Below are 15,502 nucleotides of genomic sequence, written 5' to 3' on the forward strand. Positions count from 1 at the left end.
TCTCAATAGAAAGTATGATGACAAACACCCATGGTAAGGACAATTGGCTGAAAAATTGCTCACCTTTGAAAAAGGAAAAGGAAGAGTTCAACTTGGGTTCCTGGATCTCAGTGCAGCAGTCCTCATTTTTTGTCTCTTGAGTACAGTTTAAGCATTGGCTCTTCCTGATGGTCTTACCATGTGCACAGTAATATGGTTGGGAAACTTACCCAGCTGAGTCATTCAGTCAGGACAGACTGAAGACAGAAAATCAGTGTAGGTTTTTAAAAACACCCTTGACATATATGTCAATAAATATGTAAGAAAATTTGAACACCAGTGAAAATAAACTGGCCCAAGAATACAGCAGGCTTGCAAAATTGGGTTTTTAAAAAGTGGTAATATAAGACTACATGATGTAAATCTTAGCAGTCAGAATATTCATTGCTAATGATGACACTTACTGATAGAAACATGAAGTCCTTTTGCCTCAGTGCTTAAAAAACTTAAAATTGTTGGAGATGAAGGTGGGACCTGAGGTGGGAGTTTAACTATCCCAGCTCGTTGTGACTTGTTCTGAAATAAGCAGTGATGATTTCTGCTGGAGAGAGAACCTGGACAAGTTATACATAGGTGAGAGTACATTCGTTTTTTTCTGTGTCTTTACATACATTTTGGTGTACACTGTAATACTGAGAAGCTACTAATAAAAGTAATAAATTCTTGTAGTTGTCACCTCTTAATAATCTCTCTCTAAAATAAACAATAGAATTTTTCTTTCTGTCTGTCCAGAAAGCTCTTTGCTGTTTTCCTCTAAACTATGAAGACAAGATCCCTTGACACTGATGTTCCAGACAGAGCTATTAGATCTGAGCCTCCAGACAGAGAAATTGAATTTACAGGCTTGATGTTGTAAAGCTTCAAAGAGCCAAAGGGGTGGAGAGAGACTGGCATGAAATAGTACACTTTTCTCAGTTTCACTTTTGGGAAATTAAATAAACATTTAGAAATAAAATCATGAAAGCATTTTTTTAAAATTAGATGTGTAAGCATTAGCTGTTCATTACATTCTCCCACTTGCAAACAAATTGTAGCAAAGTATCATTTGTCTTCCAAGAGTGAGGCAAGGATTAATTTAATGTTTGTTAGAAAGTCTTAGATCCATGGAGAGAAGCTATAAGAGGTGTCCACAGATCATTATCATAATTTTATATATAATATTGTGTTCTTTCATTTTGCTGAGGAACAATTATTCAGTCTCAATATCCTCCATCCTCCACAAAAGTGGTCACAGGTAATTGTTATCCGTTTATTGGCTAGGGAAACAGAGATTTTTTTTTTTTTTTTGCTGCATTCAACATTGCACAAGAAGTAAATGACTGAGCAAGAAATGAAGATGGCAAGAAATTAGGCATATACAGTGAACACTTGAAATCTTGCTGATGTAGTTGTTCACCAAAGTGCCTCCTATAACAGTTTTTTAGCAATGTTTCTGTAACTAATGGGCTTAGCTCAGAAAGAGGTTACAAATGCTAATGGTAGTTCTGTGCTCTCCTTAATTCCTTGCAGAAGGACCCAGAGGGGGATGTTTTGTTTGAAATTGTTGCTTTTAGCTTTGTAGATAGCAAAAGAGGGGAATATGCTGTCTTCTGAAATTTTAGGAACAGTCTGCTTTGATCCTTTGTAATTTGGAAAGGTGATATCATGGAGTCTCTAGCAAGACTCTTTAACAATATTGTCTGACATAATCAAGGTAAACAAAACAAAAGGGTTGAATGATTCGATTAAAATTCCTGTTCCCAGTCACTTTGTAAGGTTTGTTGCCTTGACTGTTGTAATGGTGCTTTTTTACTGTCAGTCTGCTGTTTTAGTAGAGTTTTCTTGTTTACAGAAATCCCACTGCATTCCTGTGGTACACCTTAGGTCTGTCTTTTTAATAGTGGGAAGGGAAATCCATGGATAAGTTAATTTTAAGAGTATTCCCTTTCACTTTGTAGCATATTGCTCTTTAGCAGTGGGAAGGGAAATCCATGGATTTCCCATTTAATTTTAAGAGTATTCCCTTTCACTTTGTAGCATATTGCTCTTTAGATGGCTACAGATCTGGTAAGTTTGGTCTTAACACGGGTACATGTTGAGTATTGAATCTGTACAGTTAAAAGCAAGAGAAAATCAGATATCACTTCACTGAGGGTTTGAGAATGCATTTCCAGGTTCAGTGTTTGCTCTTCCTTTTGTAAGTGTGGACAGCTCTTCAAAAAGAGAGATATCAATGAAATAACCTCTTGCTCATCTCTATTCTCCTTTTGAGGCCTTGTCTTTGCTCTCCTCAGTGTGTAAGTCAAAACAAGGCATCATACCATTGCTAACACTGCAGGTTTAGCCTGCTATCTGAACATCAAGCCAGGCTTGTTCTGCTTCACTACAGTAGCACCCACAGGAAAAGGGCTCTAGATCTGGAACTTATCAGGGTTTTTTGTTTATGCTTGAGACAAGTACACATGTGACCTAGACTTCAACTTTCACTGTGCTGACACTATAGGAAACACTTTCCTTGTCAGTAAGCTGATCTGTCAACACCAGAAGTAGTTCTGACTAGTGGCCACTTTTTAGCTGATTTTCTGGTCACTTTGGTTAGATGGGCTCTAGGAAGATTGCCTTAAACAGCTGAAACATCTAAGTGGAGGATTCCTCAACAACCAAAGTTTAGATGATCTGCAGCAGAATTCAGTATCACATTGTTCTCATTTTATGACAGTGCACACCTACAGCACGGTCTATATACACTGTCTCTGCTTGTGCCCTGAGGTTTGTGTTGTGTCCTGGGGAGCTCTCAATACAAATGTTGTGAGACACAGAAAATCACATATACCCTTCCCTTACCAAAACACTATGCATGCCTTCTGCCCCTCATTGGCTCAGGAGACTCAAGCCTCTGAGTCATGCAGTGATTGCAACCCCTGAAGAGATATGTCCCTTTTTTATTTTAAGATCTTGTAAGTCTATTAAATCTCTGGGTTTAAGTTTGTTATTTGCATCTCCCTGTACAAGTCTAGGAAGATAAGAAGAGAAAACAGTGAGTTAGTTGCACTTGGGATTCTCGCCAGTCTTTGTGGGATGGAAAATTCCTTCCTAATTCCATATCTGACTTTAAATTTGACCCTCAGCGTGTGAGCAAGTTAGACCAACATACGCACTTAAGAAAAAATAGATCCTTTGTGTCCTAGCAGGACACTGGTGCAACTTTTTCAGGGTCTCAGTCTAGCTGCTGCCAATCAGTGAAGCTTTGTCTTCCTTCAGGCATCCTAGAGTGTGTGGGTAAATTGGGCATCAGAAAAAAGAGCAGTCCTCTCCCTCCTGCAGGCTGTCCACAGAAGCCTTGAAACATGAGATTGAGTTATGGAGTTATTTCAATGCAGAGCCATGAGGAAGATGAGTATGTTGAGCACAGCACAGAAAATCAATGGTCCCCAGGGGAGAGTTTAGGTTTGTACATGCTAACATTAGTGATCAATCATACATTTAAACTGTCTTCTTCACTGCTAGCTTTTGTGTTTGTATCAGCTTTTAACAAACATAGCTTCATTTTACAATCTAGAGGACTGATTAAAAAATATGGAATAGGTGCACAATGAGATTGACCTCTGGGTGATGTCTTTAGAAAACACTCCTCTCATTGATACCATCCCTTAAACAAAACCTTTAAGATCTATTAATAAACAAGTTTTCAATCTATTAATTGCAACTTTTATACTGGTCAATACATGCCTTGGACATGTCCATGTTTTAGTCTATATAGTTGTCTTTATCTAGTTCATAATTTCATAAAAAGAACAGTGGGGGTTTTTTAAAGTATGGTTTGAATTAATAACATTTTATCCTCATTGATTTTTAGAAAGACTGCTGCTTAATTAATTTCATTATTGTACCCAGACAGATATTGGGGTATGGTGCCTATAATTTCTTGGGCCTTCCTTCTTTAGCAGTTATTTAATAACTGCATACACTTGCAGTTCTCCGACCCTTTGAAATTTTCCCATTTTTCCATGAGTTGTTCAGTATCAACACTAGTGATTCGGAGAACTCCTTATTTAGTTTATGTTAGACTCCAGGCCTGTTGATTTGAAAACATTTAATTTTAGCAGATCTCGTCTCACATCTCCTTTTATTACCTACGGTGAATTTTGTTGGGCTGACGTAATATGGGATGATACTTTCTACAGCTTCATTCCAAGGACAAAACAATGTGCGAAGGACAAAATGTTTATTCGATATTTCCGCCTTTTTTGGATTGTCATTTACAGTTTTATCACCCGCATCAAGCAATGGGCTCATGGCCAGTCTGAGGCACATTTTATATTTATAAAAATATCATTTTTGCCTCTTTATCTCTGTTAACTATTTAGTACTTCCTTGATCTTATAAACCTCCTTTATAAATTCTCTGCATGTTTAGAATCCTAGCATTTATTGATGGTTTTTCCTTTCCCCTTTCTTCAATGCTGCAAATAAGTGTTTTTTTGTATTTTTATTGCCAACTTTTTTTTCAGATGGCTTCTGGTTTAGTGTAAATATTTTTGTGCCTGGAAATGCATTTTTGGTCCGTGACTGGATAAGCTTAACACTTTAATTTACATTTCCCATTTGATTTTACACTACCAGTCAGTGGGAATGATTATTGTTAAAGTTTGTCCTCTTTAAAGCTCCAAGCCTGGTTGAAACCAGCCCCCTCTTACTGGCTGATGCCACATTCTGCTTGAATATCGTAATTGTAACCACATCACCAGTATTGGTACCCAGGCAATTACCAGATGAAGGAAAGCACTAAAAATTTCTAGTCCATCAAAAACAATTCTGTGGCTGAGCTGATTGAGCTCCCACAGGGAAATTTTTATGCTACCACTAGAGCCCCAGGAAACTTAAAAAGCATCTTGTTGCTGGCCACTTGATGGGTACAGCAATTCTCCCTCAACACATATTTTTCAAGTTAGCAAGGAAATTGTAATAAGAAGCAGCCAGGAAACATGAATAAAAGGTTATTAGGAACAATTCCAATGAGTTTCCCAAAGGAAGCATGAGAGGTTGCCTGAAAATCCTTGATTTCTTTTTCTTCCCACTGGCTGCTTGTTCTTGCTCCATGCTGTTTGCTGTCCCTGCTGTTGTGTTGATGGAAATGTTTATAGGGCTGTGATGTAAATAAGAGCATCAAGACTAAATCAGATTTTTAAAATGTTACCAGTGAGGATGTGTTCTGATTTACAGCAGGATCCTCTAAAACTTTTATCAGCCAAATATCTATTTTTGGAAGTTTTAATACGAGACATGAATAAAACAGAGGATATTTTGTACCAGTCCCCAAGGCAGAGAACTAAAATAGATGTAGGTTGTCCTTTACATGGTGGCAAGTATAGAGAGCTCCTGTGACTCCAACACTGTACGAGCAATTTTGGATCCAGCTTAAGGAGACTGTACTCTGAGATGATATAGGACTCCCCCTCAGAGAGGAAAAGGAGGAAACAAAGTCAGGTATATAGCTGGGATCTTGTTGGGAGCTCTTAAAAAAAGAGACCGTCCAAAGGGAAGTCTGTCCTTTCCACTATGAAGTGAATTTTTTGGTTTGTCACTTTAGGTGAAGGGGAATCTGATTCATCACCTGGTCTTGCACTCTTGTTGCTGAAGAACAGATCCCTAAAGGAAGAGGATCTTCACCTTTTTAAACTTACAAAAGGGTCTATATTTCTTTCTCTTTTTCTAAGACTTTCTGAGGCAAGGGGTAGCATTTCAGTCTTTGAGTGGTTTATGGGATGCCAGGAAAAAAAAACCTGGAATAATTCAACAGAGGATAGGAGGTTTTCTTTGGGTAGGTAGCAAGATTCCTCCCAGGAGAGGAGAAAGTATGGCTGAGAAACAGTGAATGGACATTTGGCTAGTGTTATTAGCTGCTTCTTTTGCTGTTCCTGAAATAGTCAGTCTTGTCACCTGCCTTTCCTCTCACCTTTTCTCCCACTCACCTTTCCCCACCCAATTAGATAATGGGAGCACCCATTCTCCCAGCCCTTACTAAAGGCTAAATGGGGATGGAGTGAAGCCCTATGGGTAGGGGGCTGACTGCTGTAGAAAACTACTGGAAGTGGAAATGCTTATCCAAATCTGGCCCTCTTCATTTGACACATTAATCCTGATACCCACAGAACTAGTCAGCATAATGCCCCATTATAAAAAAACTACACACATAAATATCTAGTCAAGGTACATACCCACAGAACTAGCCAGCAATGCCCCATTATAAAAAAACTACACACATAAATATCTAGTCAAGGTAGAAAATATATGTTTGGTGAATATGCCTTTCCTTTGCCTTCTCTTCTCTTCTCTTCTCTTCTCTTCTCTTCTCTTCTCTTCTCTTCTCTTCTCTTCTCTTCTTTTTCCACCTGCTGAAACAAGCACAACAGAGTTGTTTCTTTATCATGTTCCTGCTCCTGCATTTTTCCAACCCAATTAGGCCATTACCAGGGCTAAATGAGGCATAGAGCCTCCAAAAGTCACACCGTCGTCCCGGAGATGAAGCGCATGGAGCTACAGAGCCGGCAGGCAGGCAAGGCAGCTGGGGCTCACCAGAGTGTGACCCCAGGTGTTTTTCTGCTCCAGAAAGATCACCTTCAAAAAGGAGTGAGGGGGAAGTCAATAAAAGAATATTATTTTTTAAAGTGCCGTGTTAACAAGAAGTGGCCACATTCTGGTCAGATAACACAGTTGTGTTTCTCAGGGATGCACAGAGGAAGTGGGTGGCCACAGTGTCTTCTGATTTCTGGACCATGTGGCAGAATGGGCCATGAAGACCATGAAAGCTTTAATGTATCTTCCAGTAGTTCTGGTCTTAGTTTTTTACTTGCTGGTCTAGAACTCCCTCCCTGCCCTTAGATGTGTAGTGGGCAATCCAACTCTCCTGACAGACAGCTGGTATTCCAGCATCCAGGCTCCCTATCCAGCTGAGAGCCTTCAATCATTCATATCATGCCAGTCTGTGCAATAAAGCAGGGTGCTCTTCAATTCTTTCCGTGGCACAAACCCTGTATTTGATTCTATCCCCAAGCTGCTGGGAACTCTGTGTTGGATATGGAAATGATGCAGAGGAGGAGGTTGTCTCTCCTGCCCTGGAGCTCTGGTATTCCTCACCAATCATGCCCAAATTATGAACTGGAAAAAATTATGTTGTAATATCTAACACAATGGGAACACTCCCTGTTTAGCAAAGCAGAGGACACAAAGCCTAGCAATTCAGTTCATTAAAGCCTGGGATCCCCTGCTTTATTTCAGAGAGGAGCTGTGCCAGAAAATAGGCTAATTTTCCATAATATGCTGTTTCAAGAACATAAGGTGTTGTGTGCTGAAAGAAAAATAACACATGCACTCTTATGAATTTTCTTTTTGTACAATGAAGATAATGGATTAAGTCCTTTCTGTGAATACAGATTATTTTGGAAGCTAAATAGCTTTGTTTGTCCCTACTTTCACTTGAGTTCTGCTGTCTTTACTCTCACTGAGCAATACCTTAGATAACAGCTAAATCATATGAAAATTCCTGAAGAATGCAGTAGTAGTAATACAAAATTCACCAACTAGATAAATCTTGAAGTGAGAAAGATACAATTCCTAGCCTTTTTCTGGTTTAAAAGCATGATAGTGGACCTGTTGAGATAGATGTAGTCAAAAGAAGCCCACACTTGAGCATCATTAGACGTGTTCCTTTGGATTTAGTTTTTGAGGTACTAATGTTAAAAAAGCGCATGCTCTTCACCTGGGCAGTCTCCCCAGCAAGTGCCATGCTCCTGGTCTTCCTCAGTGCCAAATCCAGATGAGTTGATTAATTGCATCATCACATAACTTGAACTGCCAGAATTTGCAGGAGAAAGCTAAGGTGAGGGTTCAATATCTATTTTGATGACTCCTGATGACCTCCAATAGTGATGCAATAAAAAATCTCAGTGACATTGTGATATCTTTGGTGATTGTATCAGCTGAGGAGTGACAGGGAAATTTCAGTAGGGGAATATCTTATTCATGGGAGTGTTTGACTTTGGTTTTTTGGGGGGGTTTTTTGGGGAGTTTTTTGTGTGTGTTTTTTTGGTTTTTTGTTTGTTTGGTTGGTTGATTTTGTTTTGTTTTTCTTTTGTACAATTAAGGCTGATTTTCCTAAAACTTTGTCCTATTTGCTTAGGACATTAATCAACTGCTAGATAGTGTAGCTAGACATGTGCTTTATTAGACACTAGCCCTTCAACATTTTTGAAGCAGGCAACAGTGGATACTGCTGGAGGCTGGTTCTTGTACTGAATGGACTGTGATTGAACCCAGATGGCAATTCAGCATCCACTTATATTATAGGGCAGATAACATGCCCTACAGATTGTAGGGCTCAAGATGAATTCTGTAAAAAATTGAGAAAAGTGTGTTTACACTTGTCCACTCCATATTTTACAAATCATTGTGGAAAGTTTGCTTCCTACAAACTTGTAAATAATGTGATGTATCCCTGGAGAGGGCAGGGGGTGCAATAGGGGGGAGCAACACTGGCTGTTTGCATTGGTGTTGGTACTTGCCAGTGCTGGCTGCGTGTCATGGATCTGTGGTGTCATCTCACTGATGTCTGCAGCCACAGAGTGCAGCCCCACAGGCCCAGGCAGCATTTCTTGGGTGAATAAAGTAAATAATCATAACTGATAAACAAGTTCTTGCATATCACATCCATCTTCCAGCATGTTGCACAGGCAGATGAGGGTCACTGTTCCTGTTCCAGGGGTCAGTGTATAGTGTACAGTATTGTATTCCTTCCTGTGCCCCATTCCATGGGACATGCTAGCACAAGCCAGGTCTGCAAAGAAAACTCAGCAAAACTTGCTTCTCTCTCTCACTGTAGGACTAGAGTGGGACATGTGCCTGTCTGTGCCCATAACTCACCTCCCCTCACTCTTGCAGTTCCACTCTTGAATTTCTTCTGTGCCTTTCACTGTTCTATTTTAATGTTTTATAGGTTTAGCAGAGCTTCTGTCCTTGCTAGTGTTCAATATTTCTGATAACGTTCCCAAGACTCCCTTTATATTGAATTTGTTTTATTTTCCTGGGGACCCTATTCACTCCTGCCTTCTTTAGCAGGAAGAGGTTACAGGCAAAAGAAATATAAAAATAGACTAGAATGTTTTGGTATTAGAATGAAAGGAGGAGAGAGAAGAAAGCTGGAGAAGGAACAATAATTATTCCATTCAGAAAATCATAATGAAGAGAAAATAAGCAATGGGGAAAAAAAAGAAAAAGAAAAAGAAAAAGAAAAAGAAAAAGAAAAAGAAAAAGAAAAAGAAAAAGAAAAAGAGAAAAATAAGAAAAAGGCAGCCAGTGACAGAACAAGAAATATAAACTAAGGGATTAGGAATAAAAAGGCCACAAAAATCCATCAGAATTTATTTATAAATCATGCTGGACTCAGTATAAAAAGAAATTATCCAACACAAAGGAAGTGTTTATTTGTTTTTAATAATAGTATAAATGAGCAAGAAGAAATCAGCCAGAGGCTACTTTAGCCTCTGATTCAGAAAACCACTATAGTACATGCTAAGATTTTAAAATCTACTAAATTTCATTAAATACAAGCCTCACTAAAGTTGAGCACATACTTAAGTGTTTTTTCTGAATCGGATTTATGTTGAAACTGGCTCAGAATTACAGTTGTCCTCATTGTTTGGTTCACTGAGGATTCTGCAGGGAAAAAATGTGAATAAAGCATTTTACTTCAAGCACAGAAGTTTTTAAAAACAAAATCAAATAAAATTAAAAGAAATTACTAAGCAAAATATGTTTTCCCCTTGTAAGCAATTTGACAAAGCTGAATTTGAAAAAGTGTTCAGCTCTCAGATCTGTATTTTATTTTTTTGCTAGAGAAAAGCCCAAATCAGCCTTGATTCAGCTGCTACTCAGTTTGACATCTGTTGACATAGATGACGCATAGTTGCAATACATTTCTAAAATTATTTCTGGACGCAATTACAAGTTGGGAAGCGAAGTCTCAAAGTAATTGACATATGACTGCCAAGCCAGGCAGGATAAAGAAACAGGTATCATGTCAAGGGTCCTTCCCCATAACAGCTGTGGGAGAACACCACTTCCAACAAATCCACACCAAATTGTGATCAGAAACATGTTATCCCAGTTTATTTAAAAGCTGCACTTAACAGACTGACTTTTCTAGGGTCTTGCACCTAATCCTGATTGATAATGAGGAGGAAATAAGAATTTTGCTGATACAAATCAGATTCTTCTCATGTTTATTTACATGAGCTGAGCTTATTTGCTCTTGTTGTTTTGTAGAGGAACAATCAAAAATTGGTTGATTAACTGAGAGAAATACAGAAAGATAATTATGCATTGCCTTATTTGAGAATTCTTATTCTGTTATTTCATCTTCCTTGACCTTTCGGTTTGCTAACCAGCAGATCTAATGCTGGCCAATCAAAACGTGTGACATTTCTTTTGAATAATACTCAACTAAATTGTGTCATTTTAATTCTAACTACTCACAAATGACTGACTGCTTTGGCACCTCCCTCACCCCTCCTCTGTTCTTTTCTGCCTCATAATGTAGAACACCAAAAAAAAAAAAAAAAAGGCAGTTCAAGATATGCTATCTTGGTGACCAGTCCTTCTATCCTATTATTTTCTAAAGAGAAGAAAGAGACACAAAAATTAGAGGGAAATGTAAGCAATAGAGCATCCAGGAGTTAACAGCAATAGTTCCTCCTTATTATTTCCAGACAGACTACAGCAATGCAGTGTCATAAACTGTGTTCTTGACTGGCATTTTTTTATATTAAAGAACTGCTCTGAAGACTTTTTCATTTTCTTGTAGAAAAGGTCATCTTTAAAAAATTTGCTTTATGCAAAGAGCATAACACAATCATGTTGTTTCTATGGGCATGCTGAGCAAGGAAAAAGGACTTTGCTAGGGGGAATCAGTCCTTATGTCAGCCCCAGAGATGTTTCTTGTAAGAGAGGAAGAGGACAGATTAGAAGCTGGGAAAGATGAAGAAACTTTCCAGTTGCCTATCCAGGGTCATTTCACAGTGGTGGCCTTCACTTCTGTGGGCTGTGAGCACAGTACCTATTAACACTTCTGTTTGTCCTAAGGGCAGACACACAGAGAAGATAAATCCTGCAAATCAGGAACTAAGAGCAATTCAGTTGGGTGACACTTGCTGGCAAAGCTTCTGCACTGGATGTCCAGGAAAGACTGGCTTGAGATGCAGGAATGTAAGGTGTCCTGAAAGGCACACAGGGTGAGTGCATGGCTGTTTCACCTGCAAGCAAATCTGAACAACTCAAATTTCACAAACCACATCCCAGTGCCATATGCACCATGCCACAAGGATGGAGATTGTCTTCATTCTTCAGAGTATCCCCCAGGCATTCTTTATCTATTCAGGAGGGTCTAGTTACACCCCAAAAATGTAGGATGGGGTAAAGTATCTGACTGAAATGCACAGTCATTAGCATGGTTAGCATAGTTGAGACTTTCTTTAGGAGCAAGGAAAGTCAGATAAATAAATTTAATAAAAAATGTTACCTTAGCAAAGTATTTCACTTCCTGTTCTATTGCAGCTCTTATGGGACTCCCTTGATGTCCTCCATATATAAAAACAAAAATCATTCAAACTAGCAAGAAGCCTTTAGATTGGTATTATATCAAAGGCATCTTTTCATCCACTTTAAACAATTGATAAAATAAAGGGTTTTTAACAGGCAAGGCTGGAAACAACCAAGTTAGCAAACCATGGCAGAGCAACCGAGGGTCAGAATCTGGAAAGTATAGGGGCAAAACAGAACACCTTCAGGATGTAGGCAAGAGGGATTCACTGGTACCTGAATTCTCTAAATCTGAGATTGCTCAAGGGTCCAATGCAGCTCCCAGCATAAATTAAAGTAATCAATAACCAGTGGGTTTGTGGCAATTTCCCAAAAGACTGCAGATGGGCTGCTGTGGCTCTGGAACTCCTTAGGACTTGGAAATCCCTCAAAGCCCACTTGGAAATCCCTCCAAGCACGGATTCTCTTTGGTGCTGTAGCTCTTAAGCATGTCTTAGCAATTCTAATGAATTTGTCACGAGTTTCTTGTCCAAGATGCCTTGATAAACTCATGCATTCCAGTGCTCCCTTGGATGAGTACACACATGCATTTTTCACACTCGTACTGAAGAAGGCACAGGAGTGGAAAGATGAGGAGTTGTAGAATTGTCTTATTCCCTTCCAGTATTTGTTTCAGAGGTTTGTGACATGGCTTGTAGAAATGAGCCTTAGCTCTTATTGCAGGAAACAATTAAGGCCTTCAGAGGAGCAAAAGCAGTCATGCCTGTGAGGTCTCTGGAGCTGCTTCTCAGCCTGACTTACAGCCACACCTGTGAAGAAATGACTCCAAAGACATAAGTCACCCTCCACACGGATTCCCACCAAACACTGAGCACTCAAAAACCACTTACAGCTCTGTGTTTGCTAATGGTGTTCACTGAGTGCATCCAATGAGTCTCTAAGGTATTTTCTATTGCCACTTCTGGTTTTTTCCTTCCCTCCATCAGCAAACAGAATTATTTCCACAAAGGTGTATCACATCCCGAGTGACACTGATCAGGGATATTGAACATGCTACTGATGCAAGATACTTAAGAAATGCTCAGTGAATCCAAAGCCAGGTACAGTCCTGATGGAAAGGTGTTTGCTACAAAGCTGTGCAGTCGCAGCTACATGGTTTGGCATGGGATTGTGTGCACTTTTTTTTGTGGGCCTGTGCTGAAATGGGAGGGAAATCAGAGACCTTGTAATGCCACGTTAAATCCATACACGGAAAATGCTGCCTGTGGGCAGGTTTGGGTTTTTACCTGGTTATGCAACTGTCAGGAGCTGATGCTCTTTTGACTGTTGTTGCTACAACCAGCTTTGTTTGAGACTCTGTGAAAAAAAGTATTCTGCTTATCCCTGGTTCCATTTTCCATGCCTGCAGTTCCCAAGAGTCTGGGACATCAGCCTCTAGCATTTTAGGCTTCCTTGATCTCAAGTTTCTGTGTTGAGCAGAATATCAACAGTGATATCCCAGGCATATTTCTGTCACTCTAATATTTTGTAGGGATAAACATATCAGGGTGGGACTCTACATTTTCATAGTAGGTTCTGTATTATATGGACACCAGTATATGACCTTAGGAGTAAAGGAAAGCTAAAGATCTGGCTGCTACATAAAAATGATGCTATAGATACAAAAACTCTAGAAACCTAAATGGTAATTCTCAGACAAACTTGACGATGTTGGGCATATCAGACATAGCAGGATTGAATGTTACAATTGCCTGGTTTACTGTGCTGTTTTCAATATTTAGCTTATCCTGGACAATTGAGAATGTTACTGTAGAACAAGGGGTCATATTTTTCATGACTAGCCTAGGTTATTAGACCTACATTTCCTCCTGCAGTTTCTTCATCCCAGGGCTAAGTATATGCCTTTCTTCATTTGAACTGGCCAAGTCTTGTTGTGTATGAGCTTCAGCAGCTTCTTCGGAACTGTGGCTGATTTGTGTGCTGTAGTTTTGGCCTCTTCTTAGCTTTCATAATGCCAGGTGAGACTGGAATTTATAATTTTTTAACATACATTTGCTGTAGTGTAATAGTATGTTACCGTCTTGACTTCTGCCAGAAAAATATGATTTATAACAGATAACATGCCCTTAAGCTAATAGCAGGGCACGGAAATGCTGTCCTGGTGACCCTGATGGTCTTGATGATTTTTAAAATCTTTTTATTCATTAAAGCTCTTGAATTCAATTTTGTATTTAGTTCAAAACCAAGTGTGGGGGTAGTGTTTTCGAACAGAATCATTGTTCTAGATCTGAAATTTTCTCTAAACTCATCTGAAATCTCCAAATTTTTCCAAGGCTGACATTCCATCTCTCAATCATGCTATTTGTCCAGATAAAAATCTCCTTATCTTAGGCTGTGTATTGTGTAAGAATTGTCTTTTTCTGCATAGGCAAATAGTTCTTTGTAGGAAATTTCAGTTAATGAAGCCCTGTTCTTCTAAGTAGTTCTTCTAAGCCTTCTGATGTTTACATTCTTTTAATGAAGTTTCTCACGCACTTTTATGAAAATAATTATTGTTTTGCATTCTTCTCTGGAGGAGGAGAAATTTGATGGACTGTTGTCTTGTCCAGTGTCATTGGAGAGGTGGCACATTCATCCTCCAATGTCACTTTTGTTAGTCTATAAATATTGGAGTCAGGAAATAAACTTCCCTTCTTTTTCTTCTTCTTACCTTGGAGTCCAGTTTCTGCATAGTTTTATTTCGTGTTCTATTACGACAAGTTAACCTTTGCCTTGTTTAAAGATGGAGCAATTTTAATTCCACAAAATGCAAGCACAGCTCCTCCATTTGAGCACCCCAACTCTCTGGTTCTGATTGCATCTTTGATGCATTTGTCCCTCACTTTGACCAAAGAGGTGCAGGAAGGTTGAGCTGATGCTTGCTCAGGTGAGAAATGTGAACAATTTACTTTTCCTCAAATTGTCATGGTACCTCACCACTAAAAGTCTGGTCTGGTCTTAGAAGTATGACAACTTATATTCTGTGTCCATTGTCCACTGAAGTGTCATTCTTTAGCTTCCTTGGCGCATCCAGGCCTCTCAGAAGCAGAACAAACTTGCTGTGTGTGAGGCCAGGGTCTTCTTGGGTCTGGGACAGCCCTTTTTGCATGGCTGTAAGCAGAGTTTTCTCCAGCTCTCTCCTGAAAGCCCAGGAGATTTAGTTGACTTGTCCATGCTGGTTCCTTTTTGTTATCCAGGATGATCATGTGAAATTTAGCAGGTTCTATGTTTGAACTGAATGTGAAGGAAAAGCTTTTGGAAAATGATAATTTCTTGTGAGGTTTCATGGCCTTGTGAATATAAACATGCCGAACTTTGCTTTGTGTTTAGCTGATAAGTTACCATAAGTTAACAATATCATGCTGTTCCAAGAAAAGACAAATGCCATGCTGGGATGTACAAACAGGGTTGCAAGATACACAAAATAATTCTACTACTTTGCTCAGTGCTTGTAAGGGCCAAACAAGGACACTGTGTCCATTTCTGGGTACTGATCTGCACCAAATGTGGAGACATGCTGGAAAGAGGCCAGAGGAATGAAATAAGAATATTCTGAGCTCAGGAAAGCATCTTCATGGGGGGGAAAAAAAAAAAAAAAAAAGCTACTTTAATTTTCTTGGTCTAAGAAAAAGAGTAAAAGGGGAGGTGAATCAAATCCCAAATATGGTGATTATTTGCAGGGAGTCACTGGTAGATGTGGTAGATGGGAGAAGAAGACAGGCTTAAGTTGTAAGAAAAAACACTGAAATTAGATGTGAGAAAACATTTTCTTTGGTAAGTGCAGAGAAGCATTGAAGTAGGCTGCTCTGAGTGTCTGACTGGTTTTCTTCCTGACAAGGTTTTAGAGAAAATAT

At 39.2% G+C, this 15,502-nt stretch overlaps 1 protein-coding gene across 2 annotated transcripts in view; it reads left to right on the plus strand.

The window, feature by feature from the left end:
• CASR (calcium sensing receptor) overlaps positions 1–15,502 on the plus strand; it is a 74,388-nt gene that overhangs the window by 13,018 nt on the left and 45,868 nt on the right. The window lies entirely within an intron of this gene.

This window comes from Passer montanus, unplaced genomic scaffold, assembly GCF_014805655.1.
Source record: "Passer montanus isolate IOZ18808 unplaced genomic scaffold, ASM1480565v1 scaffold39, whole genome shotgun sequence".
NCBI lineage: Eukaryota > Metazoa > Chordata > Aves > Passeriformes > Passeridae > Passer > Passer montanus.